This window comes from Peromyscus eremicus, chromosome 7, assembly GCF_949786415.1.
Source record: "Peromyscus eremicus chromosome 7, PerEre_H2_v1, whole genome shotgun sequence".
Classification (NCBI taxonomy): Eukaryota; Metazoa; Chordata; class Mammalia; order Rodentia; family Cricetidae; genus Peromyscus; species Peromyscus eremicus.
This window is the reverse complement of record NC_081422.1, coordinates 15,377,288-15,396,528: the sequence shown is the minus strand read 5'-3', so window position 1 is coordinate 15,396,528 and position 19,241 is coordinate 15,377,288. Positions and strand designations below refer to the sequence as shown.

The following is a 19,241-nucleotide window of genomic DNA, read 5'->3' as shown; positions in this document are numbered from 1 at the left end:
ATAAGGCTGCTATAAACATGACATATATATTATTTCGTACACATGTTTGGGAGCAGTCTTGAGAGTACATTAAGGTATACAAGAATTCTGACCAAGCACTGCATGGTGAGTGGATTAAATGTAGAAGTTCTTTTCTTTAAGTTCTTTAAGTTTGGGTGTCTACCAATTACATATTAAGATATCTATACATATGTTTCTATCAGATAATCAAGTGATACTGCTACTTGGATTGGTTTTAATTGTGTTTTACTCTGTCTTTTCAGTGCTCTTACTAGTGAGATGGAACTGAAAACCAAACAGTTATTTCATCTCCTTGGACTGAAAATGATTCTGAACTAGAACCCCTAATCTATAGTATATCCTTGTCCATATATCATGTCACAATTCTGGGAAACTTAATCATCCTTTTGACAGCCTGCTCAGATTCCATCTTCACACCCCCATGTATTTCTTTTTATCCATTTTGTCTATTAATGACATCTGTTCAAGCATAAGCACCATCCCAAAGATGTTGGTGAACATTCAAGCACAAAACAATACCATAAGTTATACACAATGCATCTCTCAACTCTGCTTTGTCTCAGTTTCACTGGCATGGGAAATTTTCCCCTCCCAGAAATGGCCTATGACCATTATGTGGCCATTTATAAACCTCATGGTACACAGTCACCATGAACCCCTGTTGTTATACCCTGTTTGTCCTAATCTGCCTTTTGTTTAGCATTATAGATGTCCTAGTCCACAGTCTGATGGTGCTGCAACTCTCTGCATAGACTTGGAAATCCAAAACTTCTCTTGTGAAATTGCGCAGATCCTACAGCTTTCTTGTTCTGATACCTTCATTAATAACTTGCTTACATGCATTGCAGTTCTTGTATTTGCAGGTGGTACCTTCTGTGGAGTCATCTTTTCATACAATTACATTTTGTTCTCAGTCTTGAGAATGTCATCCCAAAGAGGAAAAACTAAAGCCTTTTCCACCTGTACTTCTCATCTGTCTGTTTTTTCCTTGTTCTATGGGACAAGTCTTGGTGTATATCTCAACTCATCTGTGACTGATTCTCCAAGAAAGTTATCAGTGGCTTCAGTGATAAACACTGTGGTCCCTCAGATGGTGAACCCCCTTTTCTGCAGCCTAAGGAATAGAGACATAAAGAATCCTTCCTCCCCCTTTTCTATGGGATTTCCTGAGCTCTGCCTAATATTTGGCTGAGGGTCTCTGCATCTATTTCCATCAGTTGCTGGGTGAAGCCTCTATGATGACAATTAGGCTAGGCACCAATCTATGTGTATAGCAGAATATCATTAGGAATAATTTCATTGACCTTTTTTTCTTAACCACTGTGTTTTGATGAAATATTCTGTAGGTATCTGTTAGGTCCATGTGTATCACAAAGTCTGTTAGTTCCATTATTTTTCTTCTTAGTTTCTGTCTAGATGACCTGCCCATTGGTGAGAATGGGGAGTTTAAGTCTCCAACTCTTAACATGTGTGGTTCAATGCATGACTTAAGGTTTAGTAAGGTTTCTTTTACAAATATGGGTGCCCTTGCATTTGTAGCACAATATTCACAGTTCGGAGTTCATCTTAGTGGATTTTTGTTTTAATGCTTGTGAAATATCCTTATCCATCTCTTTTGATTAATTTTGGCTTGATTTCTGTTTTGTTAAATATTATGATAGCTACACCAGCTTGCTTGTTAGGTCCATTTGGTTAGAAAATCTTTTTCCAACCATTCACTCTGAAGTAATGTCTATCTTTGATGTTGATATGTGCTTCATCTGTGCAGCAGAAGGATGGATCGTTTTTTCATATCCATTCTGTTAGCTTGTCTTTTTGTTGACAAATTTAGTCCATTGATATTAAGAGATATTAAGATATTAACGACCAGTTAATCTTAATTCCTGTTATTTTGTTTTTGTTGCTGTTGTGTGTGTGTGTGTGTGTGGGGTAGTTTCCCTTCTTTGTATTTTACTTGTGTGAGATTATCTATTGCCTGTGCTTTCATGGGTGTACTTAACTTCCTTGGGTGGGAGTTTTCCTTCTAGTACCTTCTGTAGGGCTGATTTGTGGATAGATATTATTTAAATTTGACTTTGTCATGGAATATCTCACTTTCTCAATCTATGTTGATTGAAAGTTTTGCTGGATATAGCAGCCTAGGCTGGCATCCATGGCCTCTTAGAGTTTGCAAGACATCTGTCCAGGCCATTCTGGCTTTAAATTCTCCATTGAGAAGCTGGGATTATTTTTTATAGGGCTACCTTTATATATTACTTGGCCTTTTCCCCTTGAAGCTTCTAACATTATTTCTTTGTTCTGTATGTTTAGTGTTTTGATTACTATGTGTCAAGGGTGTTTTCTTCTCTGACCCAAACTATTTGGAGTTCTCTATGTTTCTTGTACTTCATAGGCATGTCCTTATTTAGGTTAGAAAAATTTTCTTTGATAATTTTGTTGAATATATTTTCTGGGTTTTTGAGCCAAGTTTCTTTTCCTTCTACTCCTATTATGCTTAGGTTTTCTTTTTCATGATGTCCCAGATTTGCTGGATGTTTTGTGTTAGTAGTTTTGAATATTTAATATTTTCTTTGACTGATGGATCTATTTCTTCAGTGCCTGAGATTCTCTCTTCCATCTCTTGCAGTCTGTTGGTGATGCTTGAGTCTCTAATCTGTTCACTTACCTGGACTTTCCTTTTCCAGAATTACCTAGGTTTGTGTTTTCTTTATGGATTCTATTTTGATTTTCAAGTCTTGGATACTGTCTTTCACCAATATGGGGTTGTAGTATGTGCTAACTGTATCTAAAAGTTTTCCTGTGTCCCACTCGGTCTGCAGGCCCATGTTCTCACAGTTGTTCAGACCTAAGTAAACACACAGAGGCTTATATTATTTTTAAACTATGGTCATGGAAGGCTTCTCTCCAGCTAGCTCTTATATCTTAAATTAACCCATTTCTATAAGTCTATACTTTGCCATGTGGCTTGTGGCTTACTGGTACTTTACATCTTGCTTCTTCTAGCAGCAGCTAGCAGTGTCTCTCTGCTCTGTCTTTCTCCTTCCTTTCTCTCTCATTAGAGTGTTCCACCTAATCTTATTCTGCTCATCATTGGCCAAACAGCTTTATTTATCAACCAATCAGAGCAACATATATTCACAGCATAAAAATATCACCTATTATTTCCCCTTTTCTTTCTATTCAAAAGGAAGGTTTTAACTTTAACATAGTAAAATTATATATAACAAAACAGTTATCTAGCAAGAGTTACAGTTACAATATCTAGTCTATTTGTATTTGGCAAAATTAAAGAAAATATTCTATCTGTTGAATATTTATGAGTTTAAAATTTCATATCTAATTTATCTTTTATCATAACCAGGGAAAATTATAACTATCTAGTTTTTAACTACATCAAAGACCTCAGAATGATATAATATTATCTAAGTAAAGAGGAAGAGCATTGTAAGCAACTTCCAAAAATCTAGAATTACAGAGACACCTGGCTGCCTGGACAGTCACCCAAAGTTCTTTTGCAATATTGGGGCATCCATTCTTCAACCTACAGGCCTAGAGTCTCTCAGTTGCTTCTCTCTGTGTCCTATAGAATGTCTGGCAATTTATTCTATGAAGCAGGAACATGAAGGACCAACTTGCAAAATTCAGTGGTCACCTTTCTATGGATTTTGCATGTCCAGTCAATACTACATTTTGTCAAGCAGTCAAGGCAAGAATAAGTTCTTGCCCAAATGGCTATTTCAGCCAAGAAAAAGATAAACTCCATATGGAGTATCTTCGATGCCCATCTTTCTGAAGTAAATTAGTGCTGCCAGGAGCAGATGTATCTCATTGTCTAGGAAAGTATAAGTTTTTAAAACATTTTAAATGTCATATTCTGTAGGTCTTTGAAATGTTTGAAGATTATCTACCTAATTGAATTATATCTATGTATACATAAATATATATTTATAAAAAAACTTGACATGACTATAAGTTTGACTATCATATAAGACTAATTATTAATCTGTATTTCTTAATTATCCATTATAATTTAAATGAGTTATATAAACATAATACCTTAAACAAGAGTAGAAATATACATACAGAATAACAAAATTAACTTTAAATTTCCATCAATAAACTAAAATCTATACCAATATAAAACATTTTAAACAAGTTGCTCTTTAAAAGTAGGTTCAACAATCTACCCTTTTATCCTATCATATCTATATCCTGTATTTCCATATCATACACCCCTTTCTTCTTTTAGAAAGATATTGACTATGACCAATAACAATTTGTAATCAACAACCTAAATAAAGACAAACATCCATAATCCACTTTTGGGGAATATGGGTGTAGTTTTCTAGGCTATTTCCTTCATGACTTTAGAAAAATAATGGTTTATGCTCAATAAAAAAGATGAATAGACAACCTCAACACAATAGTAGAATTTGTAACTTCAACTTCAACTTCAAATTCACATCCCTAGATCCTGAATAATGACTTACTTAAAATGCCAGCTCCATTACAATATCTATGTTTGGGGGTAAGTATATACTTTGAAAATGAAGGAAGTCTTCTATGACTTTTTATAGTGTTAGTCTTTATCAACATCTTAGAGAAACATATTGACCTTTGAGGTAGATGGTTGTTTGTGAAGATCAGCCTCATAAATGAAAATTATTAACCAAGATAGCATACACCACAGTACCATGTGTCAAGGCATCCATGTGCCCTATGATTAGTTTTGTTACAATTATCCTCACATGACATAATGGTCAAAACAGATAGGCATAGTGGAACACAACTTAATTCCAGAACTAGGGAGGCAGAATCAGTATCTCTGTGAGCCTATGGTCATCTTAGTCTATATAGAGAATTCTAAGATATCCATTGTCACATAGAGAAACTTTTTCTCCAACAACAACACCCACAGCATCAATGGATTACCTAATTCATAATACTTCTGTAATAAAAAGTTCATTTGATGTCAGTGATATGCTAAGAACTGAGCTTAGTATTGCGTCATAAGAATGTGTGTTACCAGTGATAAATGTTTGTCAGTGTTATTATATTCATTTATATTTATTTGTGATATTATCTATCTTAAATAAATATAATAGTTCCAGGGTTAAAATCCCCAATGGCATAATAGTGAAATAGAATGATTTATTTTAAATTAGCTTTGTGAAGTTGGCTTCTACTAAAGAGGCAAAATTGCCTTATGGTCTTGGATTTCATGGATCTTCTCTCTATTGAACATTAATGAGCTAGGTTACTCCTGTGAGATTTTCTAGGTTGTGCTGAAAATAATGTAAATATTAATCTTGCCATATAATTTTCACTATTATGTATTGGTGGTTCAAGAACAATGGTTAAGAAATAAATAAGCTTCATTAGGGCTGTTTTAGAAAACCAAATTGCAAATTATGTCCCCATTTCTCAGTATAACTCAGCATAAGACAGCACTATTTTTAACTGTCTTTAGCTGATTCTAATGTCAGATTCTATTTCAGAACCACTGCTCTATAACCCAGAAAAAAATGATTCAGACTTATCAGATAATACTTATGCAAAGGGATTCATTACAAAATTTTGATTTGTAAATATAATGTACTCTTATTGTTCCACAGTCTTTTCCCATATATTACCACTTGTTTCTCCTTTATAAACCATATGTAATTACCCTTGTTTTCTTTCTTGTCTATTATTTCCTCTAGGTTCCACATATGGAGGGAAACATAAAACTTGCCTTTGTGAAAGTGCCTTATTTTACTAAATATAATTGACCCCAAGTCCATTCATTTTTCTATGGATATAAACTGTACACAAGAATGACACTTTGTTTGTTGTTGATTTGGTAGTTTGGGGCTTAGTCAAATTCAAAATTAATCATATTCATGTATTTAGCAATCATCTATGTATTTTTAAAACTTAATAATTTAAGCTACATATTATAACATTAAAACTCAAAATTATCAGTGGTTTGACTAATACTGTTTGTTTTCCTGCTGTAAATGAAGCTATTTCAATATTCTCCTCCACACATTCTAAAATAAATGGAGGATACTTAGAGTATGGTTGTTCATTTCAGAAGAATAATTTTTGTCTTCTCTCGAGATAGAAATCAAATTCCTCAGTGCTTTATAAATTTTCTGTCCCATTAGAAATTTTTTCATGTTCTATAGTATTCCTCAAATATTTTAATTTGTCTTGGAATCCACTGGGTTTACAATATCAATGTATTAATTTATATTTCTTTTCATTTTAGCTTCAGAATATATAATTTTACAAACTATATATTATTTTTTCTGCTATATAATTTGTCATTATTTTTAGTTGTTTATTTTTATTCATACTTGTAGTTCTTTATAAAATTGCATTGTATGGAATTGTACTTATGTATTTTGTATATTGAAGACTTACTTTAATCTTTTATTAATTTTTGAAAATTTCATTCCACTTTTTTATCATATTCACTTTCTTTCTGAAATCTTCCCATATCCACTTCTGATTGCATACACTCCCAAATTTGTGTCTTCATACTGGTTTTATAAACTCATGAGTCTATTTATATTCTTGTGTATGTTACTATCCACTGGGGACTGGTTGGCTTGCCAACATCCTTAAGGAAAATTAACTGTCTCTCTACTAGCTTCTTTTCAGTACTAACGGCTCCTCAATTAAGTATGAAACTCATTGACCTCCTACTTCCATGCTGGTACTTCATCTGGATGAGCTTGTTAAATGTTTAGTTTTTTGTTACAGATAAAAGGCAAACATTGCTGCTTATAGAATACAAAAAATACTTAAAATTTTATTGAGTCATACAAAGAAGTATCATTAATTGATTTCTTAATTCTAAACAATTGTATTTTGTAGTATATTGTTAACATTATTATATTAATTTACACAGATTTTACATATTTGTATTTGTATATGTATTAATTTCACATTTTAAATTAAAGTGTGGTAAGTATCTTTCTGGAATCATCTGTAAGCATAGACACAAAAATGAAAGAGTACTACAATACAGAAGAAAGGAGCATTTTGTGAAATTCAGTATTGATGGACCAATAAAAACAAGATCAGGAAGAGGAGAAGCATTCATCTTAGTACTGTAAGATAAAATTATTTAATTTATTAATTTAAAAACAACAATAATCTTATGATTTCCTTTAATGATTATTTTGGAAAGTAATGTCTCCGTTTATATATGTGCTCAGTTAAAGCCATCAGTGCCTAGATCATGTACTTTCATTTAATTATGTCCAAAGATGTGCAAATTTCTTTACTGTTCAATGTTCTAACATCAGTCTTAAACAGAAAGATCATTATAAAATATAACATCTTAAGACCTCTTTCTTATGACTCCAACTCAACTCTCCTGCTTTTGTTACAAACTCTGAGAAGAAATATCTCTAGCCTCTTTTCACCATTATTCTTATTCTCCATTTTTCTCTTCTCCAGTATTATTCTGAGGCCAATCCAACTGAACTTTGGAATGATAGTTTATTTGTCCAGCTCATAGTTTTCTCCACCAATCTTATCTGAATTCTGGTTTTGAAGCATTTTTCCAGCACTGAATCTTAAATGAAATGGAGGAGATAAATCCATTCACCCAACATGAGTTTTTTTTTTTTTTTAGTTAAGATTACTTTATTCATTTTACATACCAATCACAATTTCCCTCTCTTCCCTCCCTCTTCCCATCCTCCAGTCTCCTCCCTTAACCCATGCCTCATTCCCTCCTCAGAGAAGGTAAGGCCTCCCATGGGGAGTCAGCAGAGCCTGGTGCATTCAGTTGAGGCAGATCCAAGCTCCCCCCCACTGAATCAAGGCTATATAAGGTGTCCACCCATAGGTTGTGGGCTCCAAAAATCCAGCTCATGCACCAGGGATGAATTCTGATCCTATTGCCTGAGGGTTGCTTAAGCAGATGAAATACTTCTTCAATTAATTTTTGAAAAATTTTGGTTGTTAAAAACTATGAGATCTCTAAGTAGTTCTCATTTTTTTTTTGGTTCATGCATATGTTTTAAGTAAGGAACATCTTCTGTGCCTTGTTAATCATTAACTCCCTAGGATACATAATTCTTGTTTTATGGAAGGTAGAAATATGAGGCTTCTTATGAACATAAGACTATTCAAGTTCTTAAATTCCACTTAATTACAACATATTTTAAATATGTAGGAGAACTAAATTTTTAAATATTTTCATAGCATGGTTTTCTTCATGACACTTGGAGAAAATACACTTTTTAATAAGTCCTTTAAGGCTTTTTAATAGGTTTTATCTATTATATTGAATTTTCTTTAAAGGTTGGAGCTTATATTGTTATAAAATCATTGTATTGCAATTTTATAATCAATTATATTATATATTATTATTCATAGAGTTACTATAATACAAAATAAGTTTAACACAAGAAAATTCTGAAAAAATATGTAAAATATTTTAAGCTGAATATTTATTATTATCCTCCTCATACCCTAGATTATCATCCTCATTTACTTGATACAGGTGGCAATCTGACAAAATCTTTTGGTCATTGGTGAATTAATTAGTTCCTCAGTTGAAGTTAATGAAATGAGTCAGGCCTTCTCTAGGGGCTGAGAATAAGTGATGGTTGAGTGCTCAGAGGTATACAAGACATTTATATTATTCCACTCAGTGCTAGAGAACATCTCAGAAGAGGACATGGAGAGAACACAAAAGCCAGAGGATCAGGAAAATGACTCTTAAATGTTGGCTTCTGAGTGTCAAACAGCAATTGCAGTCATGATCTCTCAGCATGTGAAATTGTCTCTAATAAGATTGTGCAAGTATGTGTGTATCAACAGTCAATTGTGGATAACTCAGGGGTTCCTTACTGAATTAGCAGGTACTGACAGATTCTGCAAAAACAAGAGTCATTGTTTACAGTTAGTTCTATATGCAGTAGTGACCTGAACAAACTCTAATGATAGTTCCAATCCTGTCATCATACAGACTTTCCAGGTAGAATTTTTTGGATCATAAAACAAACTGAAAGACATGTATGTAGAAAAGACTATGAAGAAGAGAGTATGTAATGGGTAGAGGAAGAAAAAAAAAGGGGAAAGTATGATTGATCATGAAGCAATATATATGTGTGAAATTATTAAATATATTCAATCTAACAAATAAAAAATTGAAGAATAGCTCAAACTCATTAAACCTTGTAAAATAAAATGAATTTTTAATTTATTGTGATGGAATTGAAGTATATATGAAATCCTTAATATTAACAAACAATACTATTTAATTTTTACATTGATCAGTAAATAAAGAAAATTGATTGGGATTTCATATGAAAAATATATTTAAAATATACTTCATTAATATCCAATGACACTGTTGAAGAAAGATTCATTGTTCATATTTTTACAATATCTTTGTTAATAATCTGGTTTTACAACAGATAACATAAATCTTTAACCTTTTATGTCTTTATTAATATTTATAATTATTTCTATATATCCAAAGAATATTTTTGGTAAAAATATGTTTCATATATGATAATTATTTAAATAGTTATAAATGTTAGTAGACATAAAATAGAGTTCAATTTATTAATGAAGAAGAGGCATCATCTATGTAATGTCTGTGAAATAGAGTTTAGTAGATAGAATGAACATGAGTAAATGACAGAGACCTGATTTGGGAGTCAAAAAACAGCAATTAGGAGTTCATCTTTAAATTTTTGATCTTCAGGGGCATGTACCTTTGGGATGAGAATGATAAAGACATATCATGTACAATGAGGACTCTTGGATATTGCATCTCTGAGGACCAGAGACAGCAGGAATCACATGTGGCCGTCTCACATAGTAATACTGCTGTTGTGTGAAAACCCATGTTTTCTACTAGTGACCATCCTCTCTGACAGGATCCAAAGCCTCAATCTGTCTGTATTGCCCATGGGCATATTTACTACTTTCAACATTTAGGTAAATTGTTGATTGTCATTTTTCTTGAAACTAGCCAAGTTGGACAAAGTTTCTTTGTTAATGTTTGGAACTTGTTTATGTGTTAAGTCTCATCATTCAGTCATGGGTTCAGTATTATTTTCTGAAATAACTCTTTCCCATATTTCTTCCAAGTTGAAATTATTATGATAATAATGCAATTTTTATTTCAATGTCCTCAACTTGTATGCCATATTTCCATATTTGATGAATGATTCTAATGATTCATTACTGTAGAAAAAGTTTCCAATAAGAAATAGAAATGTGGACTTGACTTATGTGGACCCCCTTCTTGGTGCTTTTATTCCTTTCTTCATTGGTGATAAGTTCTACTCATGTGTTTATAGATTGGTTGAAATATATCTGGATTTAATTTGTTTATATTTAAGGTGGGTGATCCAAAAGTAGTATGTACATGGGAATAGCAGATTCATTGCCATAGTTGAGCTATTTAACACATCCATAACCCATTTCATAATGTACAAATAAGGTATCAGTGTTTCTCATAGGGTATTTTACACTTCACAAAGGAGTGCTTGAGACTGAATACCATTCAGAGTGAGTCCCATAATACATCATAATCTTAGCCATTTGTGTTTCATTCTGGGAAAATATTGTATCAACTGAGACACATCCCTACACTTACCTCTGTCTCATTCTGAAGAAAGACAATTCTACTATAGAGGTAGAGCCCCAGTCAGACACTAATTATCCTAGAGGCATAAAGTAAAAGTTAACTTTAAAATATTTTTAGATATCAAGAAAGAGATGAATTTTTATAATTTACATGTTTAAATTAATTATCCAAAGACTGAACTTGATTACTTAGGTTTACACTGAAGTTTTTCCATAAAAATATCATACTATATAGTTTACACTGAAGTTTTTCCATAAAAATAACATACTATATAGTATATACATTAATATATCTCTAAAATACATTTTCTCATTAAAGCCTATGTGTATAAATAACTCCATCTTGTGTTTATTTACATTTGTTTGAAACAGTGAGGCAATGAAGTTCATTGATTTTCATTTCAGCCTCTTTAAGTTTCAAATGATAGCCCCTCTGTCACTACATGGCAAGGAGATTTTTTTAATATTTTTATTTTATAATTAACTTAATTTCACATATCAGCCACAGATTCCCCATACGCCAAGGTGTGCTGCTAAGAGATCACCCCAAGCAACAGGTCTCATGTAAGAAGTTTATTGGGGAAGTAGGGACTGAAAGGTTGTTTTAGAGTGGGGAAAAGGAAGAGAGAGAGAGACAGAGAGAATGAACAAGTGATTTAAGATGGCAGGAGGCATAATGCAAGAAATCCATGGATATCTGGGATAAAGATTTATTTATGAAGAGATGAAATAGGAATCACACACTCACAAACATAAAATGAAGTGATGCCGTTGCCTCTTTATCTCCCAGGGAAAGATGGGGGAAACTCCATACCAGTTTGCCAAACCATGTATCTGAACGCTTTCCAAGTCCAAGAGAGGATGACTCACTAGCTTTTTAGAAGAAGACTCACTCACAAAACAGACCTGTGTAACTGATGCTCTCATACTGTGTCTGGATATCTACAAGCATATTTGAGATAATCGTTGTGCACAAACATATGTCATTAAAGGACAGATTAGAAAGAAAGATGTACATGGATATGTGAAGATGTGAGTCAGAACTGACAGCCAGGATAATGAAAAGGTTTCCCAAAATATTGAACAGTTATATAGACAGGAAGAGGCTGAAGACGAAGGCCTGTAGTACTGGTTCATCTGTTAGTCCCTTGAGAAAGAATTGGGAAACACCTGTATTGTGCGTTGTTTTGAGCTTCCATGTTATAATCATCCTACTCTAAAGATTTAATAAAATAAGACATAACACTCTGTTGCAGCATCACCTGGGTTCAGATCCACCAATCCATCATCATTCTTCATAAGCTGTGGAGATCAGGACGAGTAGACAATGTAAAGACAGACATTCAAATGGTTTTGAACAACTACCAGAAAGAAAGTTGGAAGTATACATGGACCTCATAAGATTCCCTCATATAAATTTATAATAGCTTCTTTAAAATGAATAGTAGGCAGACCTAGGGAATACTAACCATGAGATTCTCTCTCTAATACTAAGAATACCCAACAGTCCAATTAAAAAATGGGCTATAGATCTAAACAGAGAATTCTCAATAGAAGAAGCTCAAATGGCTGAAAAACACTTAAGGAATTGCTCAACATCCTTAGTCATCATCGAAATACAAATCAAAATGACTCTGAGATACCATCTTACACCTGTCAGAATGGCTAAGATAAAAAACACTGAAGACAGCTTATGTTGGAGAGGATGTGGAGCAAGGGGAACACTCCTCCACTGTTGGTGGGAATGCAAACTTGTACAGCCACTTTGTAAATCAATATGGCACTTTCTTAGAAAATTGGAAATCAACCTCCCTCAAGACCCAGATATACCACTCTTGAGCATATACCCATGGAATGCTCAATCATACCACAAGGACACATGCTCAACTGTGTTCACAGCAGCATTGTTTGTAATAGCCAGAACCTGGAAACAACTGTGATGCCCTTCAACTGAAGAATGGATAAATAAAATGTGGAACATATATACAATGAAGTATTACTCAGCAGAGAAAAACAATGACATCATGAGGTTTACAGGCAAACCTCATGAACTAGAAAAATCATCCTGAGTGAGGTAACCCAGACTCAGAAAGACAAACATGGTATGTACTCATTCATAAGTGGACACTAGATGTAAAGCAAAGAATAACCAGACTGCAACTCACAACTCCAGGGAGGCTACCTAGTAAAGAGGACCCTAAGAAAGACACAGGGATCACCCAGCGACAGAGAAATGGATGAGATCTACATGAGCAAACTGGGATGGGGGGTAATGGAGGGCAAGGGTCAGGGGAAAGAGAGCTTAGGGGATTGGGAGGTCCCAGCTGGATCAAGAGCAGAGTGGGAGAACAGGGAGGGTGATACCATGATGAATGAAGACCCCAGGGGAATAGGAAGAAGCAGAGTGCTAGAGAGGTCCCCAGAAATCCACAAAGATACCTCCACTGTAGACTACTGGCAATGGTTGAGAGAGTGCCTGAGCTGACCTACTCTGGTGATCTGATGCCCAAACACCCTGGATGTCATGATAGAACTCTCATCCAGTGTCTGATGGAAGCAGATACAGAGCTCCACAACCTTGCCCCAGGTGGAGCTCCAGGAGTCCAATCAGGGAGAGAGAGGAGGGATTGTATGAGTGAGAGATATTGAGACCATGATTGGAAAAAGCACAGGGACAAATAGGCAAACCAGTAGAAATGCATGAACTGTGAACCAATGGCTGAGGAAACCCCATGTAAGTGGATCATGCCCTCTGGATAAGTGAGACAGTTGATTAGCTTGAACTGTATGGGAAGTCCCCAGGCAATGGAGCTGGGACCTGTCCTTGGTGCATGGGCTGGCTTTTTGAAGCCTGGGGCCTATGCTGGGACAGTTTGCTCAGTTTTGGTGTAGGGAGGAGGGCACTAGACCTTCCTTGGCTTAGTCTACCAGCCTGGGCTGACTCCCCAGGGGAGACCTAGCCTTGGAGGAGGTGGCAATGGAGAGTGAATTGGGGGGGAGAACTGGGGAATGGGAGGAGGGAGGATGGGGGAATGCATGGCTGATATGTGAAAATAAAAATATTTATTAAAGAAAGAATGTATGATATTTTCTCATCTTTTCTATAATATAATAATTGTCTTTGGAATCATTTCTTAATACTTAGAGAAATGATTTAATAATTGGCTGATGTGGGACTTTGTATTTTCTCTTTATAAAATGTTTTGATGGCATAGCTGATATAAAATAAACTGGAGACATTTAGATAACTGAGGTTAAGTTTTGAGATGTGCAGATTACCACCTACATGGGATACCTAAATGGTATACCCAATTAACATGAAAATCATAACCTGAGCCTCTGATGACTCCCATACCTTTCCAAATCTTTTCTGGCCCTGCACTGCCCATTCCTCTCCTTGTCCTCCATCATATTTACCTTTCATATGCTTAATTTCTACATATCTGTTTCGATTTATCACATATTATATGAATAAAGTATTATAGTTGAACTCTGTCCTTGTTTTCTCACTCAGTGTAAGTGTTTTGAGACTAATAGTAGTGTATGTGTGTGTGTGTGTGTGTGTGTGTGTGTGTGTGTGTGGTGTGTTTGTGTGTGTGTGTGCCAATTGTTCATTTCCTAATATTAATGGAAGCACTCCATTACATTGCTATACCATACTTTACTCATCTATTCACCTGCATTTGATTTTTGCTTTTATAAGTAGAATGCTAGAAATAGTAGGATATAAGTATTTGGGGGTTCTTAATTTTTCTTGGAGACCTCCCTAGAGTGCTAGTATTACAGGTATGTGCCTCCCTCCACAGTAGGCCAGATTATTCCATATCAATCTGGGTGCTGTGAAGGTCCTAATATGTTATGTTTTATAGTTTTTCACATAAGAATATTTGGAATGGGAACTGTTGACATCTTAAAATTGTCTTAGGAAGGTTTTTTATTGCTGTGAAAAGAGCACATGATGATGGCAACTCATAAATGAAAATATTTAATTGGGGTGACTCACAGTTGAGAGTCCTGTATTTTTCAGGCAACAGTAAGTTGACTTACTGATACACTGAGTGAAGCTTGAGCAAAGGATACCTCAAGGCCCACCCCCCACAATGACACACCTCCTCCAAAAAGACCACACCTACTCCAACAAAACTGCTTCCTATGAGCTTATGGGTGCCAAACTACCATCACCATTAAGTATGATATTAACTGTTGATTTTCCATTGACACATTTACCTATATATCAGGTTAATGAAGTTCTATTTCCTTCTAGTCTTTTCTTCTTACTCTCTTAAATTTTGATTTTGACATTGTATAATATATATTTGTACTATAAACTTTTTAGAAATAAAAAATGCTAGCTAGATTATATAAATATTTAACTTTATGTAATATATATGTTAATAGAAATATATTTAATGCTCAGCTGCATTCCAATCTGATCTGTAGGTTGAGGGGGGGCATTGAAGGGAAGCTACGCCTAGTATGGGCTTTGAAAACTTCAAAGCCCACCCCTACATTCAAGGTCCAGCCCACATTCTCTAATAAGACTGTATTTATTTCAAGAAGGCAAATCCCTAATCCTAGTAATCTTTTCAGATATTTCCACAAATACTGACCAGGCATTCAAATATATGAGCCTATGGGGGTCATTCTTATTCAAACCACCACATTCTACTGCCTACCTTCCATATATTTGCAGCTATGTCATAATGAAAAATGTATTCAGTCAAACTTCAAAATTCTCTAAGGTTTATTATAGTCTTAAAACTGTCTAAAAGTTCAAAGTCTTTTCTGAAACTCACGGCAATCTTTTAGCTGCAAAACCCTGTAAAATCAAAATCAAAATGTAAATCACATACTTCCAACATACAATGGCACAGAATATGCATTACCATTTCAAATCAAGGAAAAGGAGCATAATGAAGAAATACTGGAACAATCCAAGACTGAAAGCCAGAAGATTAAACTCCATGTTCTGCATCTCCAACTCCTTGACTGCAACACAACATCTGAGATTTGACACTCAATGTCGTGGGCTCATAGTGGAGGTAAATTATGCTCAAGATAAAGTGAATTTTCAAGATTTGGCAGGAACATAGGAAACCTCCATCTAAGGAGTGATATGTATAGTTGGTGAAGTGTTAGTTAAAAGGAAATTGAATGAAAATGAAAGCAAAACAGTTTGCTGAGCTCTTGGTGTGAGTTAAAAAAACATTGATATTTACTTCAGGCAACTCATTATATTCAATTAAAATTGACATTATAGAAGAAAGTGTTAAGATGCTTGAGAAGAGCTCATCAGAGAGAGGATCCTATACCATTCAAGATTTAGTCTTTATGGATTTTAATTTCAAATGCTCTGGAGACATTGCAGAGTGAGGAGTCATTGAGTGCTAGATCTGATATAGAAGATAGGGAAGTAAAAATCAGAGCATTCTGATGAGAAGCTGGTAATAGAATTGCCATGAACTCATGGGGAAAGATTTGCTTCAACAATGCAGAACTCAAATTAAATTTAATACAATTTCAGAAACAGCTCATAGAATGAAGTCAAGAATGTGATACATTCCTGGAAAAGGTACTGGAAAGAATTATCAAAGAAAACCACAAGCTATATGTTGCTCAGAAAAAGGTAGGGCAGGAATTAACTATCCAAATTTGGAGTAGGGGCCCATGTCAGAAGCCCAACTGGTCTGCCTTTGAAATGGTTTGTGGGGCATTCATGGGCTGCAAAGAGGGTGCCGAGAGAAAGTTAGACAAACAGAGTTTAAGCTTTAAGCTGTTTATGCAGAGAGTGGATACAAATGGCACCAGAGGAAGTTAGTTTAAGCTGCTTGTACAGAGAATAGATACAAAGGATGGCTAAGGGAAAGTTAGCTTGGGTTGTTTGTATGGAGATTAAAGACAAATAGTGAGACAGGAAGTTAGCTCAAGTTATTTATGCTAAGATAAGATACTAAAAACAGGAGATGATGTCAGGACATAAACAACTTTATAAATAGGGTGACCTTTAAAATAATTGGTTGGTTCCTTCACCCCCTCCTAGGATTCGGAGGTTTTCTGGTATAAAAGAGGCTTACTGCCTATCAATAAATGAGTTCTTGCTTGACTTGACTCCTCGCTGCATCTGATTGTCTCCGGGTAAGAAGGAGGATGGGGAATGAGCAAGAGGCGCGCACTAACCTTTCCTCAGTTCGCCACCTCTTCACAGGAGACCTAAGTTCCTGGTGGGACAGGTCCCCACAGCTGGCGCCCTAATGTTGGGCTTGAAGTACTTCAGCCCAAGCCAAGAGGTCTTCCAGGGTAAGTGAAACCCTTAGTATGGGTAATGCAACCTCTTCATGTGATAAGTCAGCCCTCAAGTTCCTGCATTATATGTTTAAGTCTAGAGGGTTTGAAATTTCTAAAAATAATATTGTCACCACCTAAGAGATTATAATTCTCCTTGCCTTTTGGGTGCCTAGTGCCAACCTTTTCTCCTGCAGCACTTGGGCCAAAATGGAAAAGCTGGCAAGAGAAAGGGAGAAACATTTCGGCATATGGCCACCCCGGGCTTCTACCCCACTATCATAGCCTTTAAGGTGGCTTTTCTCCCAGATTCTCTGCCACCCCCTTTTCAGGAGTCAAAGAGGGAAAATGATTCTCCCCAAGGGTTAGAAAAGACAGAAAGGAAAACAGGGCCCTCAAGGGGCCAAAAAGGACAGGGAAGGTTCTGAGAATAAAGAAAGAAAATTTTGGCCAAATTCGGTAAGGAGTGTGCGAGATGCGCAGAGAAATATATGGTAGAGGTTAAAGCAAAAGTAAAACTCATTGTGCCTGAGCCCTGGGCCTCAAGGGATTCTGGCCCTCCACCTTGGGACCCCAGGGCTGAGGTTGCTCAAACACCATACATGACATTTAGGAGAGATCTCTGTGATATGGACCCCTACAACCAGCCCCTTACTGGGAGGTATGGGTCAGGGAAAACTTGACCCCCAGCCCTAATAGACCTCTAGAGTGGTACCCCTGGGAGGCTAAAAATAAGGAGGAATGCCAGATTAGGGTAGAGGCCAGTCAGGTGCCCAACCCCCCCCATCCCTATCACCTATGGCATGCTAGCAGGTACAGCTGAAGGGTACTTTACAGGGGTCCAACAGGTGGTTGTACAATGTCCTTACTGAGATCAGATTAGACAAATAGGGCTTGTAGCCTGGAACAAATTAGATGAAGGGCCTACCAAATCTCCCATAGTAGGGGTAAGACAAAACCCAACAAACCCCTACTGGAGTTCATAGATAGAGTCCAACAGAGTATGAAGTTAATTTCTCCATTCATGGTTGCCCTCAAAGGATTACTGGAGGGACAGAAATGCCCATACAACATATGAGGGGGCATTCTGGGCTTCCAGGATTTCTGTCCAAGAGAAACTGCCGAGTCAATGAGCTGGCATTGGGATTTAGGATATTGACTTTAAAAGATAGTCTATACGAAGCATGCCAACCCTTCCTAAAGGTACCCACTTTACAAACGCAGGGAGTTAACCCCAGAGCCAAATATCCTTTGATAAATAGCTGTTAAATTTAAATGTTTTTGTATTAATAGAACAAAAGGGGGAATTAGCCCCCCGTATTCAGTTATTCTGCACCCCGTGGCCATCACGCTTCGGCCTTTGGGCTACAAGGACACTCGCATTGGGCCCCAATCAGGGCCTTCTGCTCCTAAGCCACTCCTTCATGCCCCTTGTGGGGCAGGAGCTTCTGGAGTGATAGTCCCTACAACAAATGATGACAGAATATAGGTTTGCGGTGGTGGGTGCTGGAGGTGTGGGAAAGAGCGCCATGACCATCCAGCTGATCCAGAATCATTTTGAAGATGAACATGACCCGACTATAGAGGATTTCTATCAGAAACAGGTGGTCATTGATGGGGAGGCATGTCTGCTGGACATCCTAGACACAGCGGGTCTGGAGGAATGTGGTGCCTTGAGGGACCAATGCATCCACACAGGGGAGGGTTTCCTCTGTGTGTTTGCCATCAACAGCACCAAGTCCTTTAACAACATCCATCAGTACAGGGAGCTCATCAAATGGATAAATGACTCGGATGATGTGCCAATGGTGCTGTTGGGGAACAAGTGTGACCTGGCTGCTCATACTGTTAAGTCTTAGCCCAGGACCTTGCCCACAGCTGTGGAATCCCCTACATCGAAACATCAACTAGGACCCGGCAGGGTGTGCAGGATGCCTTCTACACACTTGTATGTGAGATTCGGCAACACAAACTATGGGAGCTAAACCCTCCTGATAAGAGTGGCCCTGGCTATGCCTTCTACACACTTGTACGTGAGATTCGGCAACACAAACTATGGGAGCTAAACCCTCCTGATAAGAGTGGCCCTGGCTACATGAGCTGCAAGTGTGTGCTATTGTAACACCATATGGCGGTACTCCAGCAGATGGGTGTCCTGTTCTTCCTGGCTCCTGCTACAGCCCAGAGATCTCATTCCCATACCACCACTGCCCCCACATCCTTCAGCCTCCCCATCTTCCCTACAGCAGCCTCTGACACCCACCCCCGGAGAACTCTACCACCTGCTTCCAGTATCCACTACCACTTCCCAGGGCCCTACTACTGGCTCC

General features: G+C 36.5%; 2 pseudogenes; both read left to right on the top strand.

Annotated features, from left to right (window-relative positions):
* Positions 1–279: 279 nt before the first annotated feature.
* LOC131914575 (olfactory receptor 7G2-like) lies at positions 280–3,929 on the top strand (annotated as a pseudogene).
* A 14,423-nt stretch (positions 3,930–18,352) lies between these two features.
* On the top strand, positions 18,353–19,033 carry LOC131914628 (GTPase HRas-like; annotated as a pseudogene).
* The last annotated feature ends 208 nt before the right edge of the window (positions 19,034–19,241 follow it).